The sequence below is a fragment of the Crocodylus porosus genome, unplaced genomic scaffold, assembly GCF_001723895.1.
Source record: "Crocodylus porosus isolate Cpor-Errol unplaced genomic scaffold, CroPor_comp1, whole genome shotgun sequence".
NCBI lineage: Eukaryota > Metazoa > Chordata > Crocodylia > Crocodylidae > Crocodylus > Crocodylus porosus.
Window position 1 is genome coordinate 1,866,988 of NW_017728914.1, and position 13,884 is coordinate 1,880,871.

The 13,884-nt window shown below is 46.1% G+C and overlaps 1 long non-coding RNA gene across 1 annotated transcript in view; it reads left to right on the top strand.

The window, feature by feature from the left end:
- The first annotated feature begins 3,719 nt into the window (after nucleotides 1-3,719).
- Nucleotides 3,720-13,884, top strand: part of LOC109309905 — a 20,145-nt gene continuing 9,980 nt past the window's right edge. Inside the window, exons 1-2 of the long non-coding RNA XR_002101077.1 lie at nucleotides 3,720-3,729; nucleotides 10,259-10,265. This is a non-coding gene — a long non-coding RNA (uncharacterized LOC109309905). The remainder of the gene's footprint in view (nucleotides 3,730-10,258; nucleotides 10,266-13,884) is intronic.

Sequence of the window (13,884 nt, forward strand, 5' to 3'; positions counted from 1 at the left end):
CCTTGTTCTATGACTGAGGCTCTGAGGTACTGCCACAGAAAGAACCATTATAATACCAGTAATAACTGGCAGTGGGCACATCTACATTTTCATTAAGTTTAGTACTTGTATAACCAAGAACAGGTTTCCCTCGCTTTATGCGGGTTCTGTGTGTGCAAATTCGCTCTTATGCAATCACCCTTTTATGCCAAAAATTAGTTATATGCCAGGTAAATTCACTCTTACGCGATCAGTGTAGTGGAAGTCTTCAGTCAGCTGCTTTGTGTGGTGCATTGTGGGAGGGATATGCACCAAAATGTAGTCTTCTGTGTGGATCTGTGCTCTTCGCTCATTGTCTGCCACACGTGTTTCTGTAGTTGCCACCCCCATTATGGTAACATTTACCACCACCCTGTGCTTGTGTGTACTGTCTGCTGTTATGATAAATACCAAAATTGTCTTGTAAAAGTGGTAGAAATGGGTCCGGGGATCAAGATCTTGGAACATATATCCCTATTTGTTAGATTGTAAAGTGGGTTTCCTTTATGTGAATTCAGGTGATGCACAGTTTTCCAGGAATGTGTGTACAGCATAAAGTGAGAGAAACCTGTACTAAATCAATGCACAGTAACTGGCACTACTGTGCAGTAGCATTGGTGCACAGCTTTTTAGTGATGCTAACTGTGCAGTAGCCTAATACTACTGCACAGTAGCATATTAGCACGGTTTTTGCCCTGCACTCTGCTGCGCAGTAGAATTAGGCTACTGCACAGTTGTCTCATGCAGACACACCAACCGTCTCTGTAACAGGGCAATATGGCCCTTTAAATGGGAGCAGGCACCCCTGTTGAAGAAGCCCAGCTGTAGGCTTTTAGATAATGAGGGAGTGTCCCATTAGAAGCTTAGACTCCAAAAGGAGAGAGCAGAGAGAGGCAAACTGGCTAAAAGAGCAGGGTACCCGAAGGAGGCAAACTTATCCAAGCAAGCTCACTACCAGGAAGGGACCATGCCATTGGATGCATCTACATATGCAAATGCTGCTCCAGACTAATTTATTCTGGAGTAAACTCACCCTGGGCAGGCATCTACATATGCGCACATTTGGGAGCAGATTGCTCCCACCCTGTTCTGCCCCCTGCAGCCACCAGGGTGAGCTTTAGGCAGCTGTCTCTTGGTGAGGGCTGGGAGATTGCTCCCTGCCCCTGGGAACTGCATACTGCCCAGACAGGCTCCACCACTGGAGCCCAACTGGGGACCATGTTCCCCCACCCCAGCAGCAGGGAACTCCTATTCCCTGCTCCGTGATGGCAAAGCCTGGGCTGGGAGCTCCTTGCTGTCACGGCACAGAGACATTGTCCCCACCTGGGCTCAGGTGGTGGAGCCCACTCCAGAAACAGGAAGCTCATGGAGGCAGGGAGCAACCTCCCACCCCATGCTGCCCAGCTGACTGGGAACAAATTTGCTCCCAGTCAACCAGTTACACATGCCTTACTGTGCAATAGTTACTTGACAGTTAATTTGCTGCATGGTAGGGGTCTGCACATGTAGGTGGTGATGCTTACTATGTAGCAATTTGCTCTACTGCGCAGTAAAGCATCTCGTGTAGATGCGCCCACTGTGCTGGATCCAGAGCCACAGGTCCCCTCCTACTGCCTGTAACAGGGTCAAAGGGTCCTGTTTGTTGGTTTATTTGTTTTGTGTGCAAAGGCTGTGCTTATTTATTTGAAGGACTGACTGGGGAGTTCCTCAAGGAGGAAAGCAAGTCTGCAAGAGTTAGCAGGCTCAGCAACCTGGTTACAGTCCCTTTCACCCCAATGCCCAATGTCCAATAGTGAGTTAGTGCTGTGTGTTCTGGCTGACTGGCCATTTCCACTGAGGTGTGTGTTTAGACAGTTCCCACAATATCAGGGCCTCAATCCTGTTTGTGTCTCCTCTGATATTACTAATAAACAAGGTTCCGGCAAATCTCTTGTAGCAACTCGGAAACATGGGTGATTAAGTGACTTAATCACATGTTCTTCTGGGTAGCCCTTCAAAGGTAAGAGCTGGCTGTTTACTGATCCTTCATAGAATTGATCCTTTAGAGCACATGTTAGGGGCTTATGCTTTTAATGCTAAAAGGTTCTAGATTCAGCTTCAACTCAATCTCTACTTAAACAACCGTGATTCAGTAAAAGCCCACACCTGGCTTAAACTGCAGCCCATATCAGAGAATTACATAAGCTTTTACTTGTTAGCCTGTAAAACAGCTGGCCTGTTTCCCTAGTCCAGGAGGGCCTCACTGACCCACCCAAATCTTCTTCAGGGCATGGTTTTATTCTTCACCATCACAGTTAGGCAAAACACCAAATAAGCCAGTTTCTTGGACTGCCTTTGGCTACTACTCCCAGAGGCTCCTTGATTCAGTCTTCTGCTTCAGGCTCTATTGATGGAGCTGGTTTCGCTTCTTCAGCTCTTTTTTCCCACTTACTACTGGGCACACTGACCATTTCCTAGCAGGGTATGGTATTGGTACAGGGCTAACTAGCCTCAGAAAGCCCTGACCCTTAAATAGGTAGGTGATGCAGTACCAGCTTGGCTATAGAGTATTTAATATGCTACATAATTTATTTCTCTCCAGATTTGCAAGACTAAAAGCCTACTGCTGCTGGACATGGACAGAGCTCAAAGCATTGTTCTTTTGGTGCAGGGTTCAATTATCTTGTCTGCAGGGCATGTTTCAACCATGGGACTGCTAAAGCTATACTGATTTTTTTTCCTGTTACAGTTAATATGATTCACTACATTACACCAAAGGGAATTCCTAGTTCATGACTAGTTAAAACCTGTCCTGTGATTAGTTTATTTCTATTGTTTATTGCACCTTAGAGTTTTTCCATACTCATGGAGATGACACTACAGTCAAACAATGTGATTCTATATTACCATAGGCAGATCTAGGATTTAATAAAGAGTGGTGTGGCACATTGCTCCTCAGACCAGGAGGGGGAAAAGGTGACATATGGCTGGAACCGTTGGGTAGGTGGGGCACCCTGCAGGGCTGGGCAGGAAGTAGGCATTGGGTAGGGCATCCTACCCTCTTTCTCCCCCCGACCTCCCCCCACTGGCCAGGGAGATGTTGGAAGGGAGAATGCACCTGTTACCACTGCTGTCCCCAGAGAAGCTTGGCTTCCCATGCAGCCGCTCCCTGTAGCCCCCAGCTGAAGCAGGGCAAGAATGGTTCTGGGGCTCCCCCCATGTCTGGGTCAGCTGGGGACAGCAGCAGCAGCAGCAGGCAGGTCCTCCCACTTCTATTACCTGTTTCCTGCTTGGTCCTCAGGTTCCTCCACAAGATCAGGGGCTCAGGGAAAGTGGCAGTGGCAGCACTTCTTCCTGTACCTGCTCCCTGCCTCACATAGTGATAAACATTATAACTTAAAGATGCTCCCTAACAGGGGACAGATGGAGTTGGGACTTGGGAGATGACCCCTCAGTTATGGAGTGTCTAGTTAGTAAGAGAGAGACCAAGGGTCTGCAGAGCTTGCCTACTGCTCCACAATAAAGTTCATTGTTTAGTTTTTCTTGGTAATGTATGCCTGTTTGTTTATTGAACCCAATGATCAATACATGGTGTCAGAAGTGTCAAATGAGAGACCTTGAAAGAATTTTAGTTCCAAACTGAAACAGAAGTTGGAAACTGAGAGCAAGTGGAGCAACACAGCAATGTGGAAGGACAAGGGCCACTGTAAGTGATCTTTCTGCAGAGCTATAGTCAGAGCCATTGCTAGGGGTGTGCGGGGCTCGGGAAATATCAATCTGTGCAGGGACAGGGGGTGAGAGTGGTGACTGCCTGCAGAAGCCGGTGGCAGTGGGACCATGGCAGGGTCTACATGGTACTGTCCATGGGGCCCCCCAAAGCATGGGGCCTGTGGTGGTCACCCCGATTTGCTATTCCCCCCCCACTCAGGGACGGCCCTGGCTATAGTCTAAGTAAAAAGTTAGTCAGTCATGGAAGGTTTGGAATATTCTAGAGAACTGAAGGGCATTCAGAAAAAGTTTGAGTGGTACCTATTGTTACCTAAATTACAGGTAACCTTGAGGGCAGGCTACTGATAAAAGAGGCAGAAACAAGTCTACAGACTAACCTTTATTTGCTTGGACCTTAAAACATGAAAACAGACATTTATCCCAAAGTCTATCTGACTACCTGCAACAGCACAACATAGGTGCTCACCTATACTGGCTGGGGAGACTCAAGAGGTGGAAGAAGGGTAGCACGCAGATAGGCAGCAGGTCTTTGAATTTGCTGAGTTCTTCAAATTTCCCTCCAGCCTTTGCCCAATATTTATCAATGCCTGGGTCTAATATTTTAATAAATGATCTCGGATTGTTTTTATTTACATCTGTATGTTTCAATGAAACTTTTGGATTTGGACTGAACAAGATCTCTTGTGGACTTGGAAGCTGCCAATTACTTGGGAATTGTGTCCTTGGGAAAGAGAGAGGGTTTCTTATGTCCTTTTCTTCCCCATTGTGGAATGCTGTTCCTGCTTCTTCTTTACCTTACTTTGTGGTCTTTTCTGACAAGGCTGTTTTTGTTTTAAAAAAATCTACAAAATTAAAAATATATCTATTATAGCAAAATAACATCTAACATATTTGGTTACATCAATCATTACTATACTATTTTAACATAAAGCTATGATATAGTATATACGGATTATTTAATGTATGATCTTCCCTTATCTCCTTTCAGTCCTTATGCTTTCTTTAATTGTGTTTGATGGTTTTCTTTTCTTGCTGACCAAGTTAACTTGCAAAGGTTCACACTATGGTTACTCAGAAACAGGCTTTGGGCTTTTTGCTTAGCAACTCTTCTGCAGCTTAACTTAGGCCCCTTGAAAATGGCCAAAGCTAGCAACACTACCAGCCACAAAGGAAGAAGAGAAAAATGACAAAGTCAAATCCTCAATCTCCTTGCCTATTGTGAGGGAGGAAGCCCTGGGTGTTTATAATACCTTTACCTTTGAACAGGGTCAGAATATGAAATTAAGTAAAATACTGTCCAAATTTAAAGAGTAATGCGTGCCAAAAAGTATGAGACCCCTGAACGACATACTTTATTACATGCAGGCAAAAAAAAAGAAAGTATAGATCAGTATGCTACTGAACGAAAGAGACTGAGTAAGAACTGTCATTTTGGGAACTTGACAGAATGACTGATTAGAGATAGGATTATCTGTGGCATTGCAGAAACTGCATTATGGGGAAGGCTGTTGTTGCATGTTCCTAGAAAAGATGATCCAGATGTATAGTGCAGCAGAAACTGTGAAGGCCCAGGCTGCAGAGCTGAATATACCAAAAAGGGGTCATCCATGCAGTAGGCAGAATGTAGCCATCCATGCAGAATATAGCCAGAAAAAGCCACCTAACAAAGTGGAATTTTCAACTGCAAACCAGACTGTTATGGAAGAGAGCAAATAAGCAGATGCATACAAAGTATGAATGGTAACATGGCCCCAAACATTATGCTGCATTTGGGAAACTCTGTCTTAATGGGAATAAAAGGGACAATTTTGCCGGGTCCTTCATATTCCAAACACCAAAAACTCAAGTGCCTATAGTTGAGAGCATACCAGAAGAATTTTGTATAGATATATAGTAGAATCAAGCAAAATCAATAAGAGGAATGGGAATGTGCCAGGTGAACTGCAAGAAATGATGGCTTAATTTAAATTTTAGACACTGAGAGAGCTTCTACATGAGACATAATGTTGCTGTAGCGATGAGCTATGGTGAACAACCCATGCAAGGCCAGGACTGCGCAGTACTGGAGGGTACTAAATGACTGTTCAGTATGTGCTTTGGGGCATATGTGTAGATGCACCCTGGAACTCAGATAATATTTTCCCAGCACATAAATATAAAAAATTAAAATTGAGACCAAAAGTGAGTCCAACAACCACTAAAAATAACTGCCTATTCAGGAACAAATATGCTAGTGAAAGAGATGCATCACTAGTATCCAGTATAAAAACAGAGTGTTGTACACAAACACTCACTCACTATGGTCACTAGAGAGGTGACACCTATTATGGGTCTGGCAGCTTGTGACAAACCAAATCTAATTAAGTGTGTGCTTGTTGTAGTACATGAAGCAACAAAATCCATGCCTCCTGAAGATCCTCTTGGCAATAATAGCCAAAATCTGGAGAATCTTCTTAGAAAGAAACCAATTGTTCCAGGACACAAGAAGCAACCCTGTCCTTATGGGAGAAAAGTACCTACAGATACAAATGCAAATACTATCATGCAGAGAGGGGAAATCACGGTCAGTGGTCCACAGCTAATGAACTCTGTGCTATGTGCAGAAGCACAACTGCCAAAGTGTAAGTCAGCTGGATCCCAGTATACAGATTTAAGTCTATCAAGACTTGGCGGAAAAGCTTCCCACCAAAAACAAATAAGAAACTGGATCTGGTACTTTGTCAGTCCAAGAAGAAAGTGAAACCTCCTGAAAGACTCACAGAGACTTGCTAAAAGTGCTGCAGAAAAGGGGGAACAGGAGAAGGAGTGCTAAAGACTCACTCCCCAGTGACGTGCTGCAACCTCTCCTCTCTAGATTGGTGTAAAATGATTTTGTTAGTTATTATTAAGAGGAAATATGTAGTGTAGAAGTTATCATTTAGAGATGCTCCCTAACAGGCGATTGAGGGAGTTGGGACTTGGACAGTGGTCCCTCAGCTAATGGAACAGCTAGAGAGAGACCAAGGGCACCTATACGCGAGCGCAGAGGCTTCTGTGATGTGCTGGAATTCCCGCCCATCAGACCAGACTTGATAAGCTGAGTTTGCTGGAGTTTGGCAATAACCACGCTCCAGCAGCCTCCTGTATCTTGTGTATCAGCGTCCACATGCTTAAAAATGGTGGCAGGGGTGTTTGAACTAAAGCTCTTTCAATGGGCTTTAGTTCAAGCAACCCACTGTCATTTTTAAGTGCGGGGATGCTGATACATGAGACACGGTGGTGCTTTAATTAGAGTGACTCTCAAGCCACCCAAATTAAAGTACCACCCCTCCCAGCCCTGGAGTACATGTAAAAGTTCCCCAAGAGTCTGCAGAAATTGCCTACTGCTCCACAGTGAAGTCAAAGTTTAGTTCTTCTTATTCACTTAAGTGTGTGTTTATTGAATCTAGTGATTTCTGCACCTGGCACCTGCCCCCTCCCCACCCCCACTGTCACCCACTACCTATGGGACAGGAGTGTCCATTGTGCTATACAACGGAAAAGAGGTGTAACCACACTACCACACCCCCTGGATCCATCTCTGCACCTTACTGAGCATCTCTCTCATTTGGATAGACTCAGGACATTTTCCTCTGAGCTAGAACTAGGTGGTGTCATTAGAGCTGAGTTCTCCATCTGTAAACAACAAGACGGCTTGCAGTTTGTTCTAAGTCCAAGTCATGAATGGCTTGTGGTGTACCAAGGATACATGCTGTTCTGAGGGGACTATAGACATCACCATAGGCCTGCTTTGGTTTCTTGCTATTGGAATAACACTTGTAACTTGTAATCTTAATTTAAGAAAAATTATTTGCAATGTCACCCTTCTTCTATAGCCCAGATCCTTTTCCACAGGCAAACTTACTGCACTAGTCAGTTGTGTTATACACGCACCAGAGCTCCTGTAAGTGAACTGGGCTGAAATCAGACCTGGTTCAGCTCTGACAGTTCAGCTCTTTGAAAACAAGGAAAGCATCCCATCTGCCCCTTAACTCCTGGGGAAAAACCTTGTCTTGGATTTGAGTAAACACACTACATTCACTGTGGTTAAATATGTAATCACACACAGCTAGTGCATAGCCTTACTGGGTATGCTCAATCTACGTGTACAAGCATACACAGCCACAGGATTTTTGAGGAGTGGCATCTTTTATTGGACCAACTGCAAGGTTGAAATAGAGTTAGACAAGTTTTCCAATGCAAACCCTTCCTCATCAGGTTATTATAATTTCATATAGTGGTTCTCCTACCTCTTAGTCAGACATGTTGAATTTTACCCATAGCGAATACTGTAGGCCAGTACTTTAGTAACTTCCCCTATTTATGCTCAAGAGAAAAAAGGTCAAATACAAGCATAAGCTCTTAGAAAGGGGAAGAGTGCTAGAGTAGTTCCCATGACCAGGGCCTATGAGAGAAATTTGGTGCATCTGGGCAGGGAGCCCCCACCTCCCACTGTTTGGGGCTTATAGGGCCTGAATAGGTGGAGTCTTCTTTCTGTTGGCCCTGGGGTTGACTGAGCCAGGGACCTGATTATCTCCAGCTGGGGCCTGGAGCTGGATCAGACCCAACTAGGCCTAGACTCATTACCCCATGCTCCATTTGTGGGTTTAGAGTACCTGGCCTACCTACAACGCTTTCTTTTTATTGGCATGAGCACATCTGTATTCAGCCTTCATGCTTTGAGATCTACCCACTCTCATGACGTGCTCCAGGCTTGGCATGCCAATTCCCACTAACAAGCAGAAATTTTGAGGACAGGGAATTTGAAACCAGAGCCTGGCACACTGTCCACCAGGAAATCAAGCTGCAGGTCTGCACCACTGGAAAAAAAGCTAAGACTCCTTTTTCCTCAGCGCAGAGGAGACGGGGCTCTATTGTGTTCTTCTAAAGGACATACCGGGGCAGGCACCAAGCAAGCAAGCAGCCAGACCCTGCTGTTGTTGTGTGCTTTGATTTTTCCAAAAGGAAGTGGCCGTGGGGGCAGCTGATCTTTGTTGTTGTATATAGGCTCTATTTCATCCCAAATGGGAAGCTGGAAGCTCAAAAGCCACAGGGACTGACTGTGCTTTCTATAGCCATAGCCAAGAGCTTATAGTAGTATTGCAAATCCTGATGTTGATCTAATTCATCCATAACTCCCTTGAGAATAGAGTGACTTGTTCAGGATCACTCGGGCAGTCCTGTCACTTGACATTCTGCATTCACAAACCCATCCACTCTGGCCCCTAAAGTATCAGCAGTGCTTGTTTTGAGACTGCCCTACAAATGGCATCACCCAGTATCTGTAAACTCCTTACCTGGCTAAAGAGATGCACAAACATTAATTCTTTCCTCCTCACAGACCCCTTGTGAGCTGAGTAAATACTTCTATCTCTAGCTGACAAACAGAGAGCTGAGGCACAGCCACACAGAGAATCCGTAACAAAGCAGAGATTCAGCCTCCATAGTCCCTGCTCTTCTAGCCTGTGTGGCCTTGAGATAAAATAAAGGGGATTTGGTCTGTGGCTCTGTCCCAGTGAGATCTGACTGCAAAGCCAGAATCACAGATTCCAACCCAACAACTGGTTACCTTGTTAGAAGCAAGGTTATTTCCTGCAGGAGCAGCACAGCATCTGTGAGCAAGCTGAGGTTTAAACTTAGAATCTCAAGGGACATGTTTCTGCTGGCTGAGCTAAAGAATCCAGCCTCTTTCATGTTAGTGAGTGATCTAGTCACCAGAGGGTGACAGAGAGCCATGATGAAAGGAAAAGAAAGAATTGTTTGTAACTCCAGACGGCCCCTTTCTCCAGGGATAGGCAGTGTTTCTCTTTCAAGCATTTCCGTGTTGGTTTCAGCTGGATTCTCATGTGTTGGAGCAGGCTGATGCACCAGACCTGGACAGTGCATGCTGCACTTTGAAAATGCAGCAGAAGTGGTAGATAAGCAAGCAAGGTTGGCCTTGGAACCAGAGGACCTGCTTTCAGTTCCTAGCTGTCCTACAGGCTCACTGTGCGACCTGGGGCAAGTCACACAGGACCAGGTACAGGAAAGGATACAGGTGTCTAAATTGGACTTAGTACAGTGCAAAATTACCATTCAAAATCCTTTCCTGTGCGGCAGCTGCAGGGGCCTCAACCCACTGAGTGCCTGCTTGACATACACATCACTATGGTGCATGAGACTGCTTCTGTAACTGCCCAGAACTGCACCACCCTGTGCAGGTCAGTGCCCAGTCACTGCTAATGTCCTCTGAGGACCCTATCGGGTAGATATGACCATGGCCAGCATTTATGGCCAACATATAGTTGTGGACACTTCTATTCTTGCAGTCCCTTTAGCTTGTTCTGATTTTCATCCAATGACTAGTGTAAAGGCAAAAGCAGTCCAAGCAGTAGGGATGAGCATCTAGGATGCCCCCTTCCAAAGGGACTACTGTCAGTACTGATCCACAGAGACAGAGGGCCCCCTTGTGCTCTCTTTTTTTGGCCCCTCTTGCCTGTCCAGTCCAATGTAAGGGTGGAGAGTGCTCCTCAAGACCAATGGTGAGGGCACTCTCCTGGGAAGTGTGGGATGTGTCACAACTCAGGCTGAGGATGACCTAGACCCCAGGTCTCTGATTTCCCAGGAAAGTGCCCTAACCAGCACATTCCAGGCTGTTATATAAAAGGTGGCAGCAACAGCACCATCAGCAGCAGCTGTGTTTTAAAAGAAAAGAATTATTCTTTCTCTATTCTTTGAAAGAAGCAGATGTAGGTGCCTTCCCCCAGGAGAGGGTTTTGGGTACTACATTCTGAGTGGACAGAAGCATCTCTTATGTTGTCCCAGCTGAGGATTCAGGTATAGGATCTTACCTCATAATTTTCAAATCGTCACTGCAGCACTTGGCTCATAGGTACTAAGATCTATAGGGATCTGTCCCAGTTCCCCAGCTGTAAGAGGGGTTAATAGTACTGCAACACCACACGCCCCTGTAGACAGACAGTGCAAATGAATGTATTTTAACATAACCAAGAGAAAGAACAAAGCACTCCTGGGTGTTGTTGTCAACAATATATCCTGACAGACAATCACGCACAAGGGCTGCCCCAGGCAAAGGGGAGTTTTGAAACACCTGCACATCATGTATGCTGCCAGCCCACCCGGTATAAATGTTCGTGCACCAGCCGCATTGGTCCACCATGGCTTGCAGGGTCATGGAGGCAAATCCTTTCCTGTTTGTGAAAGTCCTCCCCCTCCCCAAAATTTTGTTTGCAGTGATCTCCTTAAGCAGTTGGCATACCTAATGAGTTGCCAGCCCGACCATGAAGACAGCCATGCTGAACTGGTTCATGATGTAGCAGAGGCTGGATGGGCTGGCCAGTTTCATGATGGCCATTGCAACCCTCTTGTCTGGTGGGATGGCCCCCTGTATGTTAGCATCCTGCCTCATGATGTGGGGCCCCAGCATCAAGACAACATGATAGACCATCTCCCTTTTCATTTGGGACGTCTCCAGCCACCGCTGGTCGTTCCAAGTCGTCAGCACGATTTGCTCCTACCAGTCCAAGCTGCTCTGTGGGCCCACCATGCAGATTATGGTCCTCCTCAGGTTTCTCAACAGAGCCTGGTCAAATTCTACTTCTTTGCTTTCTTCTGTGTATTCCAAGTCTTCTGGGTACCCGTATCTTATTATTATTATCATTAGTGCTGTTAAACCAGGAACACAACTTGCCAGTGAACACTGGCACAGTTTCTATCCTTCTCAAGTGTTGCAGCAGTAATCCCCAGGTAAACTGCATTTGCAGAAGCAGTACTGCCACCTCCTCTTGCTTACCCATGTCCTCCATATTTTCCATGTCAGAGGACTCTTCACTGCATTGTTCTCCACCATCACATATTTCATCATCATTCTCCATTTTGCTCCTCTCCCTCAGCAGCAGCTTCTCACCCATCTGCACCAAGTGGGGGGCAGGGACTGCAGGGCATTGTGTGGTCTGGAGCTTGGTGTGGCTGCTTTTTCAACACTTCACCCCGGCACCCTGGGGCATAGGGACTTCTGCACATCCTTTCATCCTGAGCTTAGCAGCCACTGGTGTTCTGATGTAATCAAGCTTGCAAACAAAAAATGTTTTGCCTACTCCTCTCCTGGTAATGTAGGCTACTCAAAACTTTTGCCACTTTAGGGAAAACAGGCTGTGCTTCTGTAATAAAAATATTTTGCACAAACAGGCAGGTAGGTATCAATTTTTGCAACATTTCAGGCCATTGAGCAGCCATCCCAAAGCACAATGGCCTTATTTACCCTATCACCAGGTCTTTTTTGTTGTTAAACTGGTGGCTTCATCACCTTTGGGTGTTTTGACACTGACAGGTGATGACTTCACAATCCTTGGAATTTTCCCAGACCTTCATGCAGGCACAGCCTGAATATAAAGGCACCCTCCACCCCCACAAATTTGCCAGACCCCTTTCACAAATTGCTTGTGCTGTTGACCATGAACTACTTTGCCATGTCTCAGAAAGTCAAGGCCAGTAGTGTGGAGCCAACGGCCCAGGAGGCTGATACCTCCAATGCCCATGGACCCAACTGGAGCCAGGAAGAACTGAGGGACATCACTGACATTTGGTCGGAGCAGCGGATCATAGATAGGCTGGAAACTAGGAGGAATAAGCCTGTTTATGTCAAGATTGCAAAAGGCATGCAGGTGCAAGGGCACAATCATGATTGGACCCAGGTCCGGTGCAAAATTGAGTCCTTGAGATCAGCGTTTTACAGAGCCAAAGATGCAAATTCTCATTCTGTGGCAGGTCGCACAATTGCCCCCTTGTATGACAAACTGTCCATCATTTTCTCCAAGGATGCAGGCAACAGCCCAGTTCTGGAGACTTTCAGAACCAGGGTTGGGTCGGAGGAGGAGGCAGCAGCAGCCTCCTCCTGAGGGTGAAACCATGAGCATGTCTCAGCTGTACGGAGACCGCTCCCTGCTCCCTGATGACCAGGGGTGGCAGGAAGAACCGTCGGTCACCATACACTTAGTGACACTTAGCCCCTCCATTCCATGGACTAGCATAGATGATGAAGCAGAGCAGGTGGAAGGTCAGGAAGAAACCCATGCAGCCAATACATCATCTACTGTTACCAAGACCCAAGAACATGCCGGACCTGGTAATTCTCTTGTAATATGCCTCTTGCTACTGCCAGGCAATGCCTAGGTTCATGCTGGTTGGGTTTGGGGGACGAGGGGGGAAGGGGGAGAAATTAACGTGTTGCTGTGATTCATCATGTTCTTTCAGCGGTGGTGCATAATGGGTTCAATAGCTTATAATGTAGAAGACACCAAACTAATTATTTGCTTTTAATTAATTTTTTGCAGCTAGCATGGGCAGTGGCAGCAATGGACCTGTTTCTAAAGCGAGTACTTTCCTCCTTCTGGGGGGAAGGCAACCATTGCTTTTTTCTTTGTTTATCAGCCACTGAGACCCATGGCTGCCCAGAACAGCACCCCGCTTGCACTACAGCAGAGCGCTGCAGAGATTTTTGCAGCAAGCAGAGACAGTCCCACAAAACCTCTCTCAAGGTTTTGGCAGACACCTCAGTAGCCAAAGCAAACCACACAAATGCCTGGCAGGACCACCTCCGTGAGTCGCTGCGTAAGGAGGATGCCATCCCCTAGGAAGTGTGAAACACCATGCGGAATTTGAAAGACGTGGTTAATGAGTCCCGTGTTGAATTACAGAGGTCACAGGACACTTTCAATGATGCCTTTCAGAGTGTGCAGAAGCACCTAAATAAATGGGTGTGATGCCCGAAAAGGAAAAGTCGGCCCACTCATCTTGCCTTTGTGCAAGACAAACGGAGAATTACAGCCGAGCCTTTTCCCCCTAACTCGGTGGGGTTACAGAGAGCCATATGACTGCCAGCAGGGCGCCACTGCATTTCATGGAGACAGGGACGGTTCAGGGTCAAGAATGAGGTGACAGCAAAGACGCACAAGTAACTATAATAGTGTGTTGCAAACAATAAAACCTCATGGTTTTGATGTAAAAATTGCGGTTCGTTTCTCGGGAGGCGAAAAAAACCTTAAGCCACAGACACACTCTATTAGCAACACAAAAGGTATATATTTGCAAATAGGGTCAGAGAGAGAGACAAAAGATCAAACACTCTGCTGCCCCCGAGGG